The sequence below is a fragment of the Chrysochloris asiatica genome, unplaced genomic scaffold, assembly GCF_000296735.1.
Source record: "Chrysochloris asiatica unplaced genomic scaffold, ChrAsi1.0 scaffold00013, whole genome shotgun sequence".
Taxonomy (NCBI): Eukaryota; Metazoa; Chordata; class Mammalia; order Afrosoricida; family Chrysochloridae; genus Chrysochloris; species Chrysochloris asiatica.
The window spans coordinates 3,342,629-3,347,882 of record NW_006408531.1 but is presented as its reverse complement, the minus strand read 5'-3'; positions in this window follow the sequence as shown (position 1 = coordinate 3,347,882).

Sequence of the window (5,254 nt, the reverse complement as noted above, 5' to 3'; positions counted from 1 at the left end):
GTTGTCTCCACTTTTGAGTTATTGTGAATAATGCTGCACTGAGCATTGGTGTACAAGTATCTGTCTGAATCGCTGCTTTCAATTCTTCTGGGCCTATAACCAGGTGTGGATTCACTGAGCCATATGGTAACTCTATGATTAAGTTTTTGAGAAACTGCCAAACTGTTTTCCCCAGCAGCTGGACCATTTTACATTCCCACCAGCAATGCATGAGAATTTCAATTTTTCCACATCCTCACCCACATTGGTTTTCCTGTTAATGCTGTCCTCGTGATGGTGAAGGGATACTTCATTATAGCTTGACTTGCATTCCCTAGTTATTAAAACATTGAGCATGTTTTTCACATGACTACTGACCTTCTTTGAAGAAATGTCTAGTCGTTTATCAATTTTTAATTGGGTTGTTTGTTCTTTTATTGTTGAGTTTTAAGAGTTCTTTACATACATTGTTTTATTAGTACCCTTGAGTTGATTTCAACTCTTAGTAACTCCATGTAAAAGAGTAGAATTTCCCCATAAGGTTATCCTGGCTGTCATCTTTACAAAAACAGATTGCTAGGTCTTTCTCCTGCAGAGTTGCTGGGTGGTTTGAAATGGTCAAGTTTTCAGTTAGCTTAACCTAGTGTGGTACTGCAGGATAATGCGTTGGACTGAAAGGTCTGTTTGAGCCGCAAGCTCAACAGTTCAAAACCACCAGCTCCTCTCAGAAACCCTGCACAGGGTTGCTATGCATTGGAACTGACTCGATGGCACTTAAGAACAGCAATCATTTGCACAAACAAGACTCCTTATCATATATATGATTTCTAAATCATTTTGTAGATTGTATTTCTACTTTCTTGATAATGTGCTTTGGTGCACAAAAGTGTTTATTCTGATGAAATCAAAAATATCTAGTTTACTTATAATGTTCACGGTTTTGGTGTCATATCTAAGAATTTATTGCCAAATCTAAAGTCCTAAAGATTCATTCTTATGTTTTCTGCTGTGTTTTGTGGTTTTAGTTCTTATATTTTGAAGTCCTGGTGTGGATCTGTAGTTTAAGCACTGGACTGCAAGGTCAGTTTGAACCACAACGTCAGCAGTTCAAACTGACCAGGTGCTTCTCAGAAACCCTATACAGGGTCGCTATGAGTCGGTACCAAGATGTTGGCATGTAGCAACAGACAACAACAGTTCTTATATTTAGGTCATTGATTCATCTTGAGTTAAATTTTGTATATAGTATGTGGTATCCGTTCAACTTAATTACTTTCCATGTGGAAATACACTTGTCCTAGCATCATTTATTGAAAATATAGTCTCTCTTCATTGAAATGACTGGGCACCTTTTTTAAAAATCAATTGGCCATAAACATATGGGTATACTTCCAGATTCTCAGTTCTGTTCCATTGGTCTATATGTCTATTCTTCTACCAGAAGACTGCACTGTTTTAATGACTTTAGCTTTGTAGTATGTTTTGGAATCAGGTCATGTGAGTCCTACTTTGTTACTTTTCAAGATGATTTTGGCTATTTATTATTGCTGTTTTTAAGTGCTGTTGAGTCGGTTCCAAGTCATAGCAATCCTGTATAAGTTTTCTGAAGAGTGGCTGATAGATTTGAACTCCCAACCTTGTAGTTAGAAACCCAATGCCAATGTCACACCAGGACTCCCTTTCAATTCTATATGAATCTAAGGATCAAGGTTTCCATATCTGCCACACAGGGTGCTGGAATTCTGATAGAAATTTTAAATCTATAGATTAATTTGTGTAGCATTGACATTTTAACAATAATACATTTTCCAATCCATGAACACCAGATGTCTTTTCATTTAGGTCTTCTTTTATTTCTTTTAGGAACATTTTGCAGTTTTCTGTTTACAAGTATTTCATCTCCTTTGTTAAATTGATTCCTAGGTATTTTATCCCTTATTGCAAATGAAACTGTCTTCTAAATTTCTTTTAAGATTGTTCATTGCTGGTGTACAAGTAGCACAACTAACTTTGTGTTTTGATCTTGAGCCCTGAACTTTGATGAGTTCATTTATTGTTGCTGTTGTTAAATGCCGATTCTGACTGATAGAGACCCTCTGTAGGGTTTCCAAGGAGCGCTGTCTTCATATCCTTCCTAGTGTTTCTGCAATACAAATACCATAAGTGGTGGCTTCCTAAGAACAGAGATTTCTTTTCTCAGAGTTAGGAGCCTACAAGTCCTAATTCAGCACATGGCGCTAGAGAGAGGTACTTCCGTGTCTGTTTCACCTTCTAGTGACTGGCAATCCTTAGTGTTCCTGGACTCGTAGATCCAACTGCCTCCATCGTCATCATATAGTCTGTCTTCCTCCTGTGTGTACTTGTCTCTACGTCGAATCTGCTTTGTATAATTCAAAAGTGATTCGGTTTAGAATACACCATACACTGTCATGACCCCATTAATTTTAAAAAGAAAATTTTAAATCCTGCTTAACAGGATTATATCCACAGGTATTTGTTGTTGTTGTTAAGTGATGTCGAGTCAGTTCTGACCCATAGCAACCTTGTATAGGATTTCCAAGGAGCGGCTGATGAGCTTCAACAACTGACCTTATGGATCAAACTGACTTTGCAGTTCAGCGCATTAGCCCACAGCACCACACCAGGTATAGAGGTTAGGATTCCAGCACATTTTGGGGAGAAAATCCAAAACCAAATCCACTGCTATCAAGTCGACTCCAGCTCTAGAGACCCAGAATAATATTTCTGAGGCTGTCAATTTTTATGGGAGCAGAAAGCCTCATCTTTCTCCTTCTGGGCACAATTCAGTTCATAACATTAGTTCTAGTATCTTTCTTACGGAGTCTTAGGATTTTTCATCTGTCTTTAAAAAGACTAGATTTAGGGGAGGGTGCAAAGAGCTCCAGGACCTTCTTTTATTGTGAGACCAGAGAAGTGAGATGTGTGTGTGTGTGTGTGTGTGTGTGTGTGTGTGTGTGTAGACCTGAAGGGGCCAGGGGAACAGGGAGTAGGTTGGAATAAGGTCAGAGCCACAGTCAACAACCCGGCTACAAGTCTCAACTCTCCACACAGCGTTAGGACTTTTCCTTACTGCCCAAATCAAACCTGACACCATTCCAATTGGTTCTTTTAGCATTAGCATTTTTTTTCCTCGACTGTTTCACTTTACAGTAACAGTGCTTTAGAAAGTGCCCGGCCAAGGGTAATATGCTGGAGACTATTTAAGGAAAGGAACTCTTTGCCATTTCCACAAATGCTGAAATAACCCAAAATGTGAGAATTTGCATCAGCTCTGGCTGCTATGCAAATTAGGGAAAGCAGGCTTGTAGGGTGGCCTTGTTTATTTTGGTAAATGTGTGGGTAGGCAGGCAAGGGAAAGGGGCTGTTTAACATGCATTTCAAACTTTTAGTTTCAAGTTATTGAACACTGCAAGAAGGAACTTAGATTACCCGGGAATAAAGCAAACCCAAACTTACTTCAGAAACATGTAAGACATAAATACACTTTAGCAAATTTCATGAAGATCACATTGGTGGGTATTTGAACAGAGAGCTGGGATTTTTTTCTACCAAATGTGTAATATAACTTCACTTCATGTAACAACTCAAGACTTTGTGTGCTCCCACATTAAATGTGTGCTGGTCCATAACATGCTGGTTTGAGGCCATGATTCCTCCGGCAGGATGTAGCCACTGCTTCTGATCAGCTAATCTTGACGCTGTAGCCAATGGTAGCTTCCAGGATCTGGAATTCACCAGGCATCTGTCTCCTATCTAAGTAAGGTTTTCACCTCATCAGAGCTTTTGATGCTTGGTTTTCATTCGTCTTCCAAGACTCAGTTTGGTCTCTGCAAAGGGCCCCCATAGGCTGAATGATTGACTGTTAGTACAAACGTGGTAAGGAGGAACTGTGGTTCGGAGGTAGAATTCTCACATTCTATACAGGAGGCATGGTTTTGGTTCCTAGCCAACACACCTAAGCATAGTCACCACCCTTCTGTCAGTGGAGACTTGCGTGTTGATATGAAACTGAACAGGTTTCAGCAAAACTTCCAGACTAGAGAGAAAGGCCTGCCAATGAAAACTCCGTGGATCACAACGATTCAATCTAGTTGTAAGTGGGGTCACCATGACTCAATGACAACCACAATATAAACATACCTCAGAGTCCCATACCTTGCTTCCTCAATTTGACATCACATAACTGAATCACATGAGGGGAAACCAGCTCTAGCAGACATTAAAAGCTATTATACCACCACAAAGGACTTCTGGTGTGGTGCTGTAGGATAAGCACTGGACTGTGAGCCATAAGGTCAGCAGTTCAAATCCACCAGCTGCTCTTTGGAAACCCTATACAGGGTCACTATGAGTCAGAACTGACTCAATGACACTTAACAACAACTGCTTTACTACCCCTGAGGTTGGACCACTAAAAAGAATCCCTGGGTTGTCAGCTGTTCTTGGTTTGTGTGTAGGTTCTTCAGAGCACAATTAAGTGTTCTGGAATATACACTCTTCTCAATGTTATCTATAAGTTTTTATGATCCACACAGTCAAATGTCTTTGCCTAGTCAACAACAAACTAATAAATATCTTTCTGGTACTCTCTGCTTTTACCTAAGATCCATCTGATGTCAGCAATAATATCCCTATTTCCACAACCTCTTCTGAATCTGGCTTGAATTTCTGGCAGCTCCCTGTCACTGCTGCAACCATTTTTTAAATATTCTTTAGCAAAATTTTACCTGCATGTGATATTAGTGATATTGTTCGAAGAGTTCTTGCATTTCGTTGGGTCACCTCTCTTTGCAATGGGTATAAGTATAGATCTCTTCCAATCAGCTGGCCAGGTAGTAAGTGAGCACCTCCAGCAGTGCATCAGTGTGTTGAAGCATTTCAGTCACTATTCCATCAATCCTCGTTTTTTGTCAATGCCTTCAGTGTAGCTTGGACTTCTTCTTTCAATACCATCAGTTTTTGATCATATTGTACCTTTTGAATTGGTTAAACATCGACCAATTCTCTTTGGTACAGTGACTATGTATTTCTTCTATCTTCTTTTGATGCATCCTACTTCATTCAATATTTTACTCAAAAACCCTTCAATATTGCAACCCTAGGCTTGAACTTCTCCTTCAGTTCTTTCAGCTGAGCCTGTTCTTCCCTCTTGGTTTTCCAACTCCATTGTAATACTTGATTTTGCCTACTTCTGTTGCCTGTTGAAAATTTCTGTTTAACTGTTTGACTTCCTCATTTCTTCCATTTCCTTTAG